The 18,396-nt window shown below is 41.7% G+C and overlaps 1 protein-coding gene and 1 pseudogene across 1 annotated transcript in view; both read right to left on the bottom strand.

Annotated features, from left to right (window-relative positions):
• CHMP4B (charged multivesicular body protein 4B) overlaps positions 1–18,396 on the bottom strand; it is a 54,121-nt gene that overhangs the window by 32,058 nt on the left and 3,667 nt on the right. The window lies entirely within an intron of this gene.
• LOC112928132 (eukaryotic translation initiation factor 1 pseudogene) lies at positions 9,578–17,614 on the bottom strand (annotated as a pseudogene).

The following is an 18,396-nucleotide window of genomic DNA, read 5'->3' on the forward strand; positions in this document are numbered from 1 at the left end:
GGAATGAGGAGATAAGAGTCATGCATTCTAGGCCCAGATTTGTCTTCACGAGCTGTGTCACTTTTAACAGGTCACTTAATCTCTCTGAGTCTGGGATTTCCCTCTGTACGGGTAAGAAGAGCTCCAAAGTTGCAGGATTTTTCCAGAGCTGCTTAAGAAACAGGAAGGCACTTTCAGGAAGGCATGAAAGTTAATAAAAAGGAGGGGAACTTTTTCTTTGAGACACACACAGAGAGAGAGAGAGGCAGAGAGACACAGGCAGAGGGAGAAGGAGGCTCCATGTAGGGAGCCGATGTGGGACTTGATCCGGGGTCTCCAGGATCACGCCCTGGGCTGAAGGGCGGTGCTAGACTGCTGAGCCACCTGGGCTGCCCCAGAGGAATGGTTTTTAATGGGCACTAACCGGAACCTGAGGTTTTAAAGGCCTTAAATTGGAACCAGGAAGGTAAATGTCATCCATTTTTTTTAGAGGTTTAGCTGTTCATGGTAGTACTAGGATTTACACCTAGTGTAAACACCTAGTTTACAAGGTGTTGCAGAAAAGGCCACTGCTCTCCCTAAGATATCTAGTATCATCTTCAGTCTCCATCCTAAAAAGTAGATTTAAATAAAATGACTTAAGTTAGGCCAACCCTGACCAGCTGGTTTCTTTTTCCACTCTCCTCCCAAAGGAGACAAATCCTTTGTATCCTGTGGCTCTGAAAATGGGTTGGTGAGGAGGTCAAGAACTTCTACAGGGAAGCCCCACCCCCCCCCCCCCCCCCCCCCCGCCCCAGTATGCTTAATTTGGTCACTGCTGGATTTTTGTCCAGCAGGGCTTAAGCCTGCTCAGCCCCAGAAGAAATGTATGCCTCTGAATTGCCAAAAGGCTGGGAGTCAAGTCAGAGGCAGACTACTGATCCAAAGGAGGCTCAGATACCAGGAGAGATGCCCTCTGGCATCTGTGCTGCTCACCTGGATCCAGGCTCATGGCAGCAGCTAAAAACCATTATTCGGCTCTGGCCTCTGAACCAGGAAATCACAATAAAAAAATGTCCATCACATCTTACAAAACAGTCTATGGCTGCTTTCAGCTTTTACAATGAGCAGAGCTGTACCCAAGCTGCTAACAGACAAAATGAAGCTAACCTGCTCCATCCTTTTATTCAACAAAACTGCTTAGAGCAACATCTGGTTCTCTGGAGAGTTACTGTAATATGGCACTTGTTGACTCAGGCAATGTTAGAACAGGAAGAAATCTTAGCATTCATTTAATCCATCCTTCTAATTTTATTGTTGGAAAAACAAAGGCCCAGAGTAGGGGAAGGCACTTGCCCAAAGATACTAGTCGAAAGAATCAGAACTAGAACTGGGGTGTCCCAAGGTCCTAGGGCTCTGCTTGGCCATCCTGGGTGATGAAAGGAGCACCTAGGAAACAGGAAAGCAAACAGGAGGCTGCGAGCTCAGGAAAGAGGCAGGGAATAAAAAAGTGAGTTCTCAGATTTTTGTGAGTAAGATAGCAGACAGAGACCAGGCTGAACTTGAAATGTACAGCCTCAGAAATAGAGGTCCTTGTCATCAGCCAAGGGAAGTAACCTTCCCCATCTCCCTTTCTCAGATCAAAGATAAACTGAAAAGAAGAATAATCTCAAAGATTACAACTAATTGAGCCAGCCAGCCAGGAGTTGGGAGTGAAATGCACAACACAATGCAGCCAAGGACCTGATTAATAAATGAGGCTGGGTCAAGCTAGTTTAAGTAGGGAAGATCTGCCTGCCTACCTTAAGCATATAACTGAGATACTCTCAAGTGGAGAAGTTACCTTTCTGTCTCTATCCAGCTGCCCAGGATGTTCCAGGCTTCAGTAAAGCAGAAGGGGAATCAGGAAGAAGTAACCAGAGAAAGGATACTGACCCATGAATTCTCCCTTATAAGGGCACAACTCCTCTACCCACTTCATTTCCTCAGGTAATAATGGGTATAAAGCCTACCAATGGGTAAATTCACTAGGGTGCTGCAGGAAGATGGCTGCTGGTCCCCATAAGCTACTCAAGAGACAGCGTTCATTCAGTTATGTGCCTCATTAAATTCAACTTAACACAGATTTCTCAGCTTAGTGTCCAGGGCTTCCTCAGGGAGGCTGCAGTCTTATCTTTTTCCAACTGTCACTCTGCCTGAGACACCACTGCTCCTCACACCACCCTCCCATAATCCTACCTCCCTTCTCACATACATATGTGCGGTACTCTGGCTCCACAATTCCCTCAGCCTCAAATGCCCCTACCCCCTTCCTCCATCCCAAATCCTATTCATCTGTATTCTATACTGCCCCTTCACATGGAGTCTCATGGTGGGCACTCAAAATGTTGGCCAAATTGGGCAGAACTTAATCTAACAACTTTTTTCCTTTTCCCACCATCATCTAACAGAAACAAACAGCCTCAGTCTGGGATGCCAACCAGAGGCCCAGCTCCTAAACCTGAGAGTAGCTGGCTCTCTTTCAGGGACCATTTGTGTGGCCTCGCCTCTCTGCCTCTTACCTCTGAAATAAGAGTAATATTTCTTGTCAGAGAAGCTGAGTGCTTTGAGATGAGAGGCTTTGGAAACACATATTCTCAAGTTCAGGACCATTATTTTAAACTCCCCTTAGACCCATGCACCATTTACCAACTAATGCTAAGAATTTAAAGCTTGTTTCCAGCCAAATGCCTTCTTTTATCACAAATGCCCTAGTGTATAGCTGTTGGAGAGCTGCACTGAGGACTCTGGGTAGCCTATTGGCTTTTCATTTCCACAGACTGTGGAGATTTCTATGTTGAGTATAAAGGGTGTTCATGGTTTCAAGAAAAGCCCGGAGTTTCAGGCCTGCGGTTCTCCCAAATCTCATGGTATAACTAACCAGTTTCCAACCTATGGGTTGTGAGCCCATAGGGTTCATAGCTACCACAACACTGTGAAATGTGCCCACCCAGCATTGCCTGTGCACTAAATGGTGAACATATCACACAATAACAAAATCAACTGTCACTTGACCACCTACTACCATTCATGTAAGACATTCCTAGGATGGAGACACACATAGTGGGTATTTAATAAATACTGATTGAAGGTAATTATGTATCTTCTCAATTAAAGGGTCCTAACAACTATGCATTATCATAGGACAACCCCTTATTTTTTCTGGAATTAGAAAAGCGTCCTCCTACCTGAAGACTGAAAACCTCTGGGTCCAGAAAAGCATTCTCCAACCTAAAAACTGAAAAACTCTGCATTGGTGTAAGAGTCCTGAGTAGGAAGGACTGAGAAAAAGGTCCCAGTCCAAGTCAGACTCTCAGAAAGCAGAGCCAGAAGGCCTTGAGCTATTTCTAGACCTTGGTGGCCTCAGCAAAGCAACAAAAGGGTAGAGTTAAAAGTACTTTAAGGGGTCCTCTCAGCTCGGCTCTTTAAAACAACTGACCCTGGGGCACCTGGGTGGCTCAGTGGTTGAGCATCCGCCTTCGCCTTCGGCTCAGGGCGTGATCTGGGTGTTCTGGGATAGTCTTGCATGGGCTCCCTGTAGAAAACCTGCTTCTCTATGTCTCTGCCTCTCTGTGTTTCTCATGAATATATAAATAAAATCTTTTTAAAAATTAAAAAATAAAAACAGCTGACCCTTAGGCCAGTCTCTGGAGCTCCAGAACTCTACCTAGACAGCTTGACCAGCCGTAGAGCTGGTTCTCAACCCTAGGAACTTCCGTCCCCCAGAGGACATTTTTAGCAGTGTTTAGACACATTTCTGGTTGTCACAATTGGAGGGGGAATGCTATGCACATCTATCAGGTAGAAGTCAAGGATGCTACTAAACATCCTGCAATGCACAGGACAGCCCCCCCCCCCAAAAAAAACAACAATAGTTTCAAGGTTAGAAACACTGCTTTGCAGACCACTGAGAAACTGAGTTTATTGTGGCAAAAGAAGTAGAAACCAGACTGGGAAATGCACAATGCTAATGCTGTAGCAGACTGCGAATGAATGAATACAGTGAACAAAGGCTCTCAAACCATTCCAGACACATATGAACAGTCTCCTCTTAATTTTCTCTCTGGCACTAGTCCCATTATGGATAACATAATCCAGTCACTCTGAGGACCCCCAACTTTGTCCTCCTCCTCAACCTGACCCACATCCATTATTGACACATTGCCTTGCTAAAGCTGGCAAGGGAATCTGAAATTGAGCATTAATAACAGGAAGCTAGAACAGTGCATGGTGTAGTAAGAAAGCTCTAGACTTGGGTTCTAGCCTTGACTCAGTCTCTAGGGAAACCACTTAATTCCTTTGAGCCCTAGTTTTTTAAGCCCTATCCCAATCTGCAAAATTGTGTTAAAATTCACAACCTGGGGGATTCCTGGGTGGCTCAGTGGCTTGGCGCCTGCCTTTGGCCCAGGGCATGATCCTGGAGTCCCGGGATCGAGTCCCGCATCGGGCTCCCTGCGTGGAACCTGCTTCTCCCTCTGCCTGTGTCTCTGCCTCTCTCTCTCTGTGTCTCTCATGAATAAATAAAATATTTTTTTAAAGATTTATTTATTGATTTATGATAGAGAGAGAGAGGCAGAGACACAGGAGGAGAGAGAAGTAAGCTCCATGCCTACTAATGACAATATTTTGACAATACTTTGTCCATTTATAAGTTATGAACACTGAAGGCTATGGAGTCCTGGCCCTATGGGACACCAAAAATACCCAAATCCACTGTGATACAGCCCACCTCGGGATCCCTGAAGGCTTCTGGTTTGGACCAGTGACTTTGTAATCTGAATGTCAGCTTTCTCATCTCTAATGGCAGTGTGGGGTATAATACCACTTAATGCATGGATTATTGGGAAAAAAAAATCAAACATGATCAAATTTGTAAAATGCGTGGCATTTCCCAAAGATGGGGCAATGTTTTCATTTTCTGAAGATTTTTCTCCTGAAAATAATTTTATTTTACTTTGAAATACAACTTTTCTAGAATAATGAAAATAATTTAAGAAAGGTGTTTCTATATTGCTCTGCCCTTTACACTTTCAAAATTACCTCTAAAATGAAGTGCCTGGGTGGCTCAGTTGGTTAAGTGACTGCCTTCTGCCAGGTCATGATCCCAGGGTTCTGGGATTGAGTCCCTTATCATGTTCCCTGCTCAGTGGGGAGTCTGCTTCTCTCTCTGCCCTTCCCCCCTCATGTGATCTCTCTCTCTCTCTCTCTCTCAAATAAATGAACAAAATATTTTTGAAAAATAATAAAATCTAAACATGAGAAAGGCTGTCTGCTAAAAGCAACAAACTGAATGCCAGGCTGATACTAACTCCTTCCTTGGACATGGCCACAGAAGGCCACCAGAGCCTATTACAACTCAATACCCAAATCTTCTAACTCCAGACTTGCCAAGCAATCTGCAACCATTCACTGACCTTCCACAAGGTTCTAAAGGGAGAAAATGCTCTGGAGAGGTGAAAGCAACTCATCTACTTGATGGAAAATTAAGAAACTAGCAATTATTTTAGTTCTAAATGTCACCCTTGTAAGTCAATGTTTCAAAATCTAAAGAACTCTGGGGACACAGAGCTGAACTGTGTCGAACTCCTTACCCTAATGAGAAGTCTTTCAGATGGCTTTGTTGAGTACCAACTCCTTTTCAAACTTCTGCAGAGAATAGCAGCCAGGCTACACACATGTACAAGTCTAATTTTTGCTTTTACAACTACCAGTTTTTTTAAGATTTTATTTATTTATTAGGGATGCGTGGGTGGCTCAGCGGTTGAGCGTCTGCCTTCGACTTGGGGTGTGATCCCAGGGTCCGGGGATCGAGTCCTGCACTGGGTTCCCTTCATGGAGCCTGCTTCTCCCTCTGCCTGTGTCTCTGCCTCTCTCTCTGTGTCTCTCATGAATAAATTTTTTTTTTTAAAAAGCTGTACTTTAAATTTAGTATTCTAAAACTAATTCTTTTATGACTAAGCTAAGCTAAACATTTATCCATTCTTATGTCCCCACAAAGAGGATCGAGTCAAAGTGCTTTTTAAAAGCACTGCATATAAAAATAAAATAAAATAAAATAAAAGCATTGCATTAAAAAATAAATAAATAAATAAATAAATAAATAAATAAATAAATAAATAAAAGCATTGCATATATTTCCATATTCCAGGGTTTACTTTCTCAAATACTTTTTCTAGTAATTCAGTTTTAAGCACTTATACATTTTGAGTTCCTTCCTAGCAATCTGATATCCTCCAAAATAACTATTTAATAAAATATAGATTCTATCAACACACACACACACACACACACACACACACACACAGTTTCAGTTCCCTCCACTGCATATCCTGTATTCTGAAGTTTCTAGAACAGATCACACTGTACCCTGTCTATATCCGATTACTTGTTTGTCACTCTAGCTAGATTGTAACCATCTCAGAGGCAATGGCCTATCTTCATTTGTATTTACCCAATAAACTAGGACAGGCACACAGGTCAAGTTAACATATGTTAATCAAATGGGCTTGTGAATAAAGCAAAGGTTCTAGCTACTTTCAACTTTTATTTTTTTAAAGATTTTATTTATTTATTTGATAGACTGAATGAGAGAGAGAGCACACATAAGCAGGGACAGAGGGAGAGGGAGAAGCAGACTCCTCTGCTGAGCAGGGAGCCTGATGTGGGGCTTGAGCATAGGCAGAAGGCATATGCTTAAAGGACTGAGCCACCCAGGCACCCCTACTTTCTTTTTTTTTTGCACCCCTACTTTCATCTTTTAAATTGAAGTATAACCATACAATATTAATTTCATGTATACAGCATAGTAATTTAACATTTGTCTACATGGCGACATTTATATACATTGCAAACTGATCGCTACCATAACCTAGTTTCTGTCATAAGTTAGTACGGTATTACTGACTATATTCCCTATGCTGCACATTTTATCCCCATGACTTTTTTTTTTAAGATTTTATTTATCTATTTATGAGAGACACACAGAGAGAGAGACAGAAACAGAGGCAGAGGGAGAAGCAGGCTCCGTGCAGGGAGCCCGATGTGGGACTCGATCCCGGGACTTCAGGGTCACGCCTGGAGCTGAAGGCAGATGCACTCAACCGCTAAGCCACCCAGGCATCCTTCCCCATGACTTATTTTATAACTTAAAGTTTGTACCTCTTGATCCCCTAAGCTATTTCACTGTTATTCCCATCAAACCCCCTTCCCTCTGACAACCACCACTCCGTTCTATCTATAAGTCTGGGGTTTTGGGTTTTGTTTTTTTTTTTTTGTATTCCATTTATAGGTAAAATCATGCAGAATGTCTTTCTCTGACTTATTTCACTTAGCAGAATACCCTCAATGTTCATCAATGATGTTATGTATGGCAAGATTTCATTCTTTTTTTAATGACTGAGTAGTATTCCACGCGTGTGCATGTGTACACACACATGCAAATACACATCTTTAGTCCATTCATCTATTTTTTTCTTAATCCATTCATCTATTGATGGATACTTAGGTTGTTTCCACATCTTAGTTATTGTAAGTAATGCTGCATTAATATGGGGGTGCATATATCTTTTCAAATTAGTGTTTTTGTTTTCATCATATAGATACCCAGAAGTGGAACTGCTGGATGTGGTAGTTCTGCATTTAATCTTTTGAGGAATTTCCATACCGTTTTCCCAAAGTGTTTTTACCAATTTTACCATTCCCACCAATAGTGCATAGGGCTCCCTTTTCTTCACATTCTTACCAACAATTGTTATTTCTTGTCTTTTTGATAATAGCCATTTTTTAAAAAGATTTTACTTATTTATGAAAACACAGAGAGAACAAGGCAAGGCAGAGACACAGCTAAAGGGAGAAGCAGGCTCCTCGCAGGGAGCCCAATGTGGGACTTAATCCCAGGACCCCGGGATCACCACGTGAGCCACAGGCAGACACTCAACCACTGAGCCACCCAGGTGCACCCTATAATAGTCATTATTACATGTGTGAGGTGATACCTCACTGTGGTTCCGTTATGTTGAGCATCTTTTCATGAGCCTACTGCTATCTAAATACCTTCTTTGGAAAAATGTCTAAAAAAAAAGTCCAGCTTTTAATCAGACAGGGTTTTTTGTTTGTTTGTTTGTTTGTTTGTTAATAAATTGTATGAGTTTTTTAATATACTTTGAGTTAACTCTTTATCAGATACATGATTCACAAACATCTTCTCCCATTCAGTAGGTTGCCTTTCATTTTGTGTATGGCTTCCTTCGCTATGAAAAAGTGTTTTATTTTAGTTTGATGCAGCCTCATTTATTTTTGCTTTTCTTGTCCTTGCCTTTGGAGTCAGATCCCAAGAAACATAACTAAGACCGATCTCAAGGACCTTAGAGCTTACCACCTAGTTCTCTTCCAGGTTTTATGGTTTCAAATCTCACATTCAAGCCTTTAATTCTTTGAGTTAATTTTGTATATGGTGTAAACAGGTCCAGTTTTTTGTATATGGTGTAGCTGTCCAGTTTTCCCAACACTATTTATTGAAGATACTGTCTCTTCTCCATTGTATATTCATGCCTCTTTTGTCATAAATTGACAAATGTGTGAGTTTATTTGTGGGCTCTCTGTTCTGTTCCACTGATCCATGTGTTTTTGTGCCAATACCACACGGTTTTTTTTTTTTATCACTATAGCTTTGTGGTATAGTTTTAAATCAGGAAGTGTAATGCCTCTGGCTTTGCTCTTTCTCAAGATTTCTCTGATTATTCAAGTCTTTCGTGGTTCCTTTTTTTTTTTTTTAAAGATTTTATTTATTTATTCATGAGAGACACAGGAAAAGAGGCAGAGACACAGGCAGAGGGAGGAGAACCAGGCTCCATGCAAGGAGCCCGATGTGGGACTCAATCCCAGGAATCCAGGATCACGCCCTGAGCCAAAGGCAGACGCTCAAACGCTGAGCCACCCAGGCATTCCTTTTTAGTGGTTCCTAATAATTCTGTATTTGTTCTAGTTCTGTGAAAAATACCACTATATTGAATCTGTAGACTGTTTTGGGTAGTATAGACATTTGCACGATATTAATTCTTCCCATCTATGAGCAGGAATATCTTCCTATTTATTTCTATCTTCTTCAGTGTTTTTCACTAATGTATTATAGTTTTCAGGGTACAGGTCTTTCACCTCCTTAGTGAAATTTATTCCTAGGTATTTTATTCTTGGGGGGGGGGGGGGGCACTCTTCAGTTTGTTTTTTTTTTTTTTTCAAGATTTATTCATTGATTTTAAAAAGGGGGAACAAGAGTGAAGGAGGGGCAGAAGGAGATGGAAAGAATCTCAACCAGACTCCTCACTGAGCACTGAATGCAGAGCCCGACATGGGGCTTACTTTCACAACCCTGAGATCATGACCTGAGCCAAAACCCAAAGTCACACACTCAACTGACCAAGCCACCCAGATGCTTCTGGCTCTTTTCAGTTTATTGCACAAAGGAGTTACACTAGTTCAAATTAAAAGCAGATCCCAAAGTTACCTTATACAAGCTATGACGTTTTTAAACTTGTGACAAATGACAGAAGGGAAATTCTACTCATTGCAAGGAAATCCTAATTTATGCTTCAGTGAGCCAAAAGCACTTAAAACCATGATCCTTCAGCTGGTCATCTTTAGCCAGGCCAATCTCTACGGGGAAGGAACTAGTATATACTCTTGCACTGGTCACCCTGTAGCTGAATTACTTCTCTATATTATGGATGCTCAATTACAGTACCATTGCAGGCAAATTTCTTCTTAAATGCCTTCATTAGTTTTTATTGTAATCATCAGCAATCCCTTGGATAGGAGTAAGGGTCTTCCTACTATTTCTCTGTTGAATTCTCATATATATAATCCCAGTGCCAGCAGGAAGCAGAGTATCACCCTTACTTGCATCAACAAGGGGGTCACAAGAATGGAGGTTCTGGATAGCCAGAAATATGATATGATTCCTTCTCTTTGGTGGAAAAGGTCAGCAGGAGAATGGGTGGGGAAAGGAGGGGGTGGCGGAGCATTGGGAACCAAGCAGGCTCAAAGGGGAGGCTGCTGAGTTCCAGCTGGCAGCTAAATGACTGGGGCTATTTTATTCTTTTTTGATGCAATTTTTAGGGGACTGTTTCCTTGTTTTCTGATAGCTCCTTTTGTGAATAGAAATGCAACATATTTTTGTGTGTTCATTTTGTATCCCACAATCTACTAAATTTATTAGCTCTGAGAGTTTTTTGGCAGAGTTTTCAATATATAGTATCAAGTCATGTACAAATAGTGACAGTTTTACTACTTTTTTTCTAATCTGGATGACTTTTAGCTACCTTCTTTTAAAATAGACCATCTGAACATGGAGCCTGCTTGGGATTCTCTCTCTCCTCTCCTTCTGTGCCTATCCACCATCCTATCCACTATCCCATCACCCTGCTCTCCATCCCCTCCCCCTAAAAAATAAATAAAATAAAATGGGCCAGCTGAAGTGAAATGCAAATGTTTATCTATGTAGCACTAAGACCAAAAAGATTTGAGATCTCAACATCAAGGTCCCTAAATAGTAGACAATATTCAATCCAAATCCATTTCAAAAGCCTTAGTTTCCTTTTTTCAAATATACTACTCTATACTCAACACAGTTAGATGAAAACATAAGTTCTTTTTTTTTTTTTTAAGATTTTATTTATTTATTTATTTATGAGAGACAGAGAGAGGCACAGACACAGGCAGAGGGAGAAGCAGGCTCCATGCAAGGAGCCTGATGCAGGACGTGATCCTGGAACTCTGGGATCACGACCTGAGCCAAAGGCAGACGCTCAACAGCTGAGCCACCCAGATGTCCCAAAAGCAGAAGTTCTTCTGCAACTTCCAGTTGTAACTCTAGATCTGAGATGGTGTCATATACCAAACATGAGTGACTATATTCAACCCCCACCCCATTCTACCCATGCTACTCTACCCTCCAGCTACCTACTCCTTTAAGGACTGACACAAAAGATCACATTGTCATCTCAACCCTCAGCTGGAGAACTCCTTTCTTCAAATCTTCACTACACTCCATGTAGAGTATTCCTGTGGATGGCACTTACAGCCAGTTTTGCACTTTAATTATTCCTGTCCTAGGTTTATACCCCCTACCAAGAGTATGGGCCTTCTGAGAGCAGGATCATTGGACAAGCCCCACAGTTGAGCAGGAAACATGGATTGGGCGAATGTCTGGACTTTGGGACTTGAGAACTCTGAGCAAACTCAACTGCCCTGATTATTCAATGGGAGGAAACTACCCTAAGCAGGTTGTATCAAGTCCCAGGCGTACCACTTTGAGTAACCTGGTGTTTGATTCATTATCACTCTAAACCCAGAAAAATGTTATTTTATGGAATCAAACAGGGCAAGTTGATGTTAGAATTCCCTACACTGATCCTCTTTCATCATCCATACTTCATCATCCCGTATAACTCCCTTTCTCCTGGCTGAGAAGCTCCTTGAATTTTCTTTTACTTTATCCATTAGTTCCTAAGAGGAACACTTAGGATGGCTGTAAAACTCCAGTGAAAAAAATGTATGGGTTATGTAGTTGTGATAACTTTTATTCTCTGAAAGAGGCTCAGATCTTTTTAACTATAGGATCCACTGGGCCAGGCTGTGTCCTTTTCACTGCCTGGAAATCCACATGGCATCTCAGATGGGTCCTAACACAGAACAGGCTCTCAGAAAACATCTGTCCCTCCTAATCCAGAAAACTGGTGGATTAGAACAGTACCAATTCCATATAAACAGAACAGGAAACAGCCATAAAGCCATTAAACCAACTTATCAGACCTCACTGAAAAGTCATTTATGGTTTAAAAAAAAAAAAAAAAAAAAGTAAGACTTCAAAAAATTCATTTCCTAGCCACCCTCCAGTCCCCAGGTGGAGTTAATTTCTTGTCACCCATTCTTATGGTACTCTGCACAAGCCCCACTGGGTAAAAACACTTTCTTTACTAATTGGTCCCCCCACTAGGCAGTGGTGCTTACTAAGAATAGGAACTGTCCCTAACATCACCAGGGTTGCTGGTGCCAAACAATCAGTGGATCCTCATGACTGACAGCTAGCCTGAATACTTGTCAATTACCCAGAAGACTGACTTCTTTCATGAAGAAGGCCATTACCTCATCAGCAGGACAAGTGCTTCAAGTTTTTCAAAAGGAGGGGAGGAAAATTCTACTGAACCATCGCATTCTGTGACCTCACTGGGTTTGGAGGTAACTAAAGGTATCTGAAAATAGATGGAGCTGGATAAAAGTTCAGTCTCTGAGCAGCCAAAGAAGTGAGCAAACTGACCAAGACAGCATCCCTGAAAGTCCAGGAATGAATATTGGCATTGGCATATGAAAATGCCCACTATTCTCATTTAATCCCCACAATAACTATAGAGAGGTGTCTCTCAAACTTTACTGTGCATACAAACTACCTGAGGATCTCATAAATATACAGGTTCTGCTTCTTAGGGCTGGTAGGGCTTGATAATCTGTTTTTCTAACACTTTCCCACATGTTCTCATAGACAGCACTTTGAGTAGCAAGTTGTAAAATAAATACTATGCACTGTTTTTGCAGCTGAAGAAGCTAGTGCTCAGAGATAGAAGAATTGCTGCAAATCACAAAGCCAGCAAGTAGCAGAGGTAGAATATGAGTGCAGGTCTTCTGACTCTAAGCCCATCACCTTTTCCACTATACCATATAATTAACCTTTTGACCTACACACCCATGACCAGAAAGATGTATAGTTCTCCTGCATTCCTCAAATAAGCCCTCTAGCCAGCTTTGCCCTGTATGGAAGAAGAGCGAGAAGGTAGAACTGGAAATATCAGCGATGGGAAAATCCAGCCAGCTAGATGCTTTTGCTAAGAACTTAAATCATTGAATCCTTCAGCTAAGGCTCCTTAAGGGCCAAATTTTAGTATTTACCAGATGCTTATTCCATTATTAATGAAAGGCCACTGGAAAGCAAAATCTCTTAAAAAAACAAACAAACCCACAAAACTGTCTCAGGGATATGGGAATCGTCAGGGCCATTCAGTACATAGAACCAAATTAATTCCTAGACAAATGACTAGCCCTGCATATTCTCAGCTATGCTGCTCAGATCTTGGCTGGAATATTCAGGGATTCAGCTTTGCCCACTCCACAACTTAAAGGCAACACTGATAAAAAGAAGCACGTTCAGAGGAGGGTAGCAAGGAAAGAACAGAAATACCTGGCAACAGTCAATGGTACAGCGATCTATCCTAGAAAAGTACAGGCTTGAAACATTAAGTACCGTCTTCCTGATCTGTCCTGCTGAAGAAGGATTAGGCCTGTTCTCTTTGGCCCCAAAAGACAGCATTAGCAATTAGTTTTCCCAATAGAAGAAATACTTTTCACAATCCTCTACTGACAGAGCCAGGATCTGCCCCAAGCCTTCTAACTCCAGACCCTGCATTCTTTCCACTAGCTCAAACTGCTTCCCTACAGAGCTACCAACTTCAGGAAGAAAGATTTCCATTCCAAAGGAGAAAGGTGATTTTATAGTCAGAGCCACCCAAAGACAGACCATGCTGTAGTAAGGGAGGATAGAACACCTAATACAAATCCTGTCAGCAAAGAGGTTCAATCAGAGGTTAATCGCTTGCCAGGAATACTGCAAAAGGAACTTGGGCATTAGATGGGTGGCTGGGTGAAATGAACCTGCCAATCCTCAGAGATGAATTAATCTATTCCTGCTGTATTTTCCTCTAATACTTCATTTGTACATTTACCATGGTTTGCCTTTTATCAGTTACTTATACATACATGTATGAGTCTTCCTTGCTGAACTGTTAGTCCTTGTAGGAAGAAAGTGGTATCTCATCCATCTTTATATCCCTTATTGTGCATTAAAACTATACCTGGGAAATCAAGGACACATTTACATCTCTCCTATGTTCCAGGCACTGTGGTAGGTATTTTACATATATCAACTTATTCCACATCCTCACAAGAACCCCAGAAAGTACTATTTGTTCCTTTTTTATAGATGAGGACATTGAAACTCAGAAAGGATAAGTAACTGTCAAGGTACTGCTGATGAGTGAAGTAAGCATTCAAACTGAGAAATCTTTTGCCTAAACCATCATGATGCTTTCCTCCTAGAACGAACTCAATAAACATCTGCTGGCTTGAGTCAAACACCTTAAAAACAGGCCAGTATTCTATCCAACTAGGTCTCTTCTTGTTTCCTGTTGCTAAGTTCAAATTTTCCTTCTAAATATAACTATCTACCCTCAAAATGACCAATCTAAAGTTGTTTTTGAATATCCTCTCTCACTCTTTTAAAGAAAATGGCACAGCACAAAACAATTCTGGGCAAAAAAATCAAGTTTTCATAAGCCTTTCCTACCCAAAGGAATTCAAGACCCCCAAGGGCTTCCCTTCTCCCAGCTGGCCTTGGTTCCACTTCAGGGCTTTGGACCACTGAAAACAAATCAGGTCCTAGCTTTCGGCCTCAGGGATGTAAGGCTCGCACATATCTTTACAGGTTGTTTTTGAAAACCTCGCTCTTTACATGTAAACCTAACCAGGGACAACATTAAATTTACCTGAGCAAAATAGTCCAGGCTCAAAGGTCCTCATATTTCACTCAGCTTCCAAATAAAATCTATCTTGATGGGACTCCCAGGTGGCTCAATGGCTGAGCGTCTGCCTTCATTCAGCTCAGGGCGTGATCCCAGGGTACTGGGATGGAGTCCCACATCAGGCTCCCTGCAAGGAGCCTGCTTCTCCCTCTGCCTGTGTCTCTGCCTCTCTCTAGGTGTCTCTCATGAATAAATAAATCTTAAAAACTTACCACAAACCTACTAGCAGGCACTTAAAAATCTTTAATATCCCTGCCAAATAGGGCAAAAAAGATTCTGTCATTTGAATCAAAGGCACCAGCATGTTTGGACAGCCAACACATGAGGTCTCTCTGACACTCCATCTGTCTGAAGAAATAAACCAAACCCAATCTGGCCAACCATTTCTTCAATCAAGAAACTTAAGCATCACCAAGGGAAATTCCCACTGCTCAGTTCCCAGGGTAGGTTTTGGGTTTTCCATCCCAGGGCCTCTGGAAGAGAAGATCCTGCTGACACATGTACCATTAAGATACTGTACTTATCTTTTTTTTTTTTTTTTAAGATTTTATTTATTTATTGGAAAAAGAGAGAGAGAGACAGAGAATATGAGCAGGGGGAGAAGCAGATTCCCTGCTGAGCAGGGAGCCTGATGGGGCTCAATCCCAGGATTCCAGAGCCCCAGGATCTGGGATCATGACCTGAGCCAAAGGCAGCCACTTAACTGACTGAGCCACCCAGGCACCACAAGATGTTGTAGTTTTCAACCTGATACCCTGAGTCTAGAGAACCAAAAGGCCACATTCACTATAAATGTAATTTATTAACATGTCTTCCCACATGCTAACATATCAAAGTAATTTTACTATACATGAGAGAGTGGGATCCCTGGGTGGCGCAGCGGTTTAGCGCCTGCCTTTGGCCCAGGGCACAATCCTGGAGACCCGGGATCGAATCCCACGTCGGGCTCCTGGTGCATGGAGCCTGCTTCTCCCTCTGCCTATGTCTCTGCCTCTCTCTCTCTCTCTCTGTGACTATCATAAATAAATAAAAAAAAAATAAAGTTGTTTTAAAAAAAATAAAATAAAATAAACATGAGAGAGCCACCCTGGCTCCAGCAATGAACAGGATTTAATGAAGATGTATTTCCTGTGAGCACATAGGCTCTCTTCATCCATCATCCATTTTCCACTGAATCTAAATTAACCTGTAAATGAACTGATTCGCATCCATAAATCCAACAGAAATATATCAATGTAGGGTGTTTGAGATATCCAGTCTCATACCCATTTCCCAATCTCATACAGTTCTCTTGTTAAATTAAAATATGATCCTTTCTACAAACTGTTTTCATCTTTATTAAAACAGGAAAAAAGGGAAATCTGAACTCCTTAGGGTAGATATTTCATAACTTGTTATAACACTTTAAGGAGAAAAAAATATTTGATATTTGATCATCTATCTTAGGGAAAACACTAACAGGGCACTATAGAAAGGTACCAAAAAAGACCTAAGTTTGAGTGATTTTTGTCAGTTCACCTAGACTGATTTCCATCCAATTTTCAGTGAAACAGCTCTTCCATTTTGACAATCAAACCAAAGAAATCTGAGCAGCAATAACTTTATCAGAAAAGGTAAGAAAAGTATACTTTTTTCTTTTTTTTTTTTAATTTTATTTATTTATTTATTTATGATAGTCATACAGAGAGAGAGAGAGAGAGGCAGAGACACAGGCAGAGGGAGAAGCAGGCTCCATGCACCGGGAGCCTGATGTGGGATTCGATCCCGGGTCTCCAGGATCGCGCCCTGGGCCAAAGGCAGGCGCCAAACCGCTGCGCCACCCAGGGATCCCTACTTTTTTCTTTTTTTAAGATTTTATTTACTTATTCATGAGAGACACACAGAGAGAGAGGCAGAGACATAAGCAGAGGGAAAAGCAGGCTCCCTGCGAGAAGCCTGATGCGGGACTCAATCCTGAGACTCCAGGATCACAATCTGAGCCAAAGGCAGATGCTCAATGGCTGAGCCACCCAGGCGTCCTGAAAAGTATACTTCCACATCCACAATGCATCATCATACTTTCTCATATATATTCTCTTAGCTAATCCTCACCATAGTAATGTGAGATGAATATTATTTCTACTTTATAGAAAAGGACAGTGACGGTACTTAAGTCCCTTAAATGGCAGGGGCCATGTCTGGTTTCTCTGTGTTTCCAGCACTGAGCATGAGGCCTGGGACACAGTTTAAGAGCCTGCTACATGCTCAAGAATGGGACATGCTTAAGAATAACTCGGACGCCTGGGTAGCTCAGCAGTTAGGCATCTGCTTTTGGCTCAGGGCATAATCCTGGGGTCCTGGGATCGAGTCCCACATGGGGCTTCCTTCATGAAGCCTGCTTCTCCCTCTGCCTGTGTTTCTGCCTCCCTGTGTCTCTCATGAATAGATAAATAAAATTAAAAAAAAAAAAAAAGAATTAATACATGACTAAAGGAAAGGAAAAGGGATTTGGAAAAAATATGCAATCCAAATTTTGCTCCAGGGCCCTAACAAAAACCATCTCCTGGAACACACTTGCACACTGCAAATAATCTACTTGAGCTTCAGAGACCTGTTTTAAAGGACAATTTATCATCTTTACAATGTGTACACAATAAGGGCATGGCGTGGCAGGGCAAGAGGGCAGGGCGTGGTTCTATCTCACTTCTCCCTCCCACCCCCCACTTAGCACCACACCTTGCACAAGTGTATGTTTAATGAGCTAAGTGATGACAAGGGTAATGATGATGGCTTCACCCATCATGGGAGTACACAGAACACAAGATGCCCATAGCCACCAGAAGAACTGGTCTCTGAGTCAAGTTACATCCTCTCTGGAGCCTCACTTTTTTTCTCTGTGCAATGGGAATAACAGAATATACTTAAATGACAGTTTCCATTCATTTAATAAATACTTACCGAACATTAACCATGTCAGGCACTATGCTAGGGGACACAGTGATGAACATGACCATCACATCCTGCCTCAAGGAGCTTACAGTCTCAGTGGATGCTGTGAGACTCATGAAAAAAAGAAGTTTTACAAATCTCAAAGGACTACATAGTTATGAAGCATTGCTTCTCATCTGTGTTTCTCAGCTTGGTTAATGGCATCACCATCCACCCAGTTGTCCAACTTGGGAATTTTCCTCAACTCCTCCCTCCTTCATCCTACCCACAATTCCCATAAATCACCAAGCTTCTTTTGATTCTTCTTCAGAAAAGTCTGACATGGGATCCCTGGGTGGCTCAGTGGTTTAGCTCCTGCCTTCGGCCCAGGGCGTAATCCTGGAGACCCAGGATCGAGTCCCATGTCAGGCTCCCTGCATGGAGCCTGCTTCTCCCTCTGCCTGTGTCTCTGCCTCTCTCTCTCTCTCTCTCTCTCTCTCTGTGTCTATCATGAATAAATAAATAAAATCTTAAAAAAAAAGAAAGAAAGAAAGAAAGAAAGAAAGAAAGAAAGATCTGATATGTATTACTTCTCATCTAGTTTTCCATGCTTCTACTAGGCCCTTTGTTCCCACCTGAATAATTACAAGTCTCCTTATAATAATGATAATGGCAAGCATTTATTGATCACTTACCATATGGCAGGCACTGTGCTAAGAGCTTTGCATATATAACACAATTTAATCCAATAAGATTAGATACTAGCACCCCTATTCATGGAGGAGGAATATAAGGTACAGTAACCAGTCCAAGGCATCAGCTAGTAAGTGATAAATCTATGGCTCAAATCATGTCTATGAGATTCTAT

Source organism: Vulpes vulpes, chromosome 14 (assembly GCF_048418805.1).
Source record: "Vulpes vulpes isolate BD-2025 chromosome 14, VulVul3, whole genome shotgun sequence".
Taxonomy (NCBI): Eukaryota; Metazoa; Chordata; class Mammalia; order Carnivora; family Canidae; genus Vulpes; species Vulpes vulpes.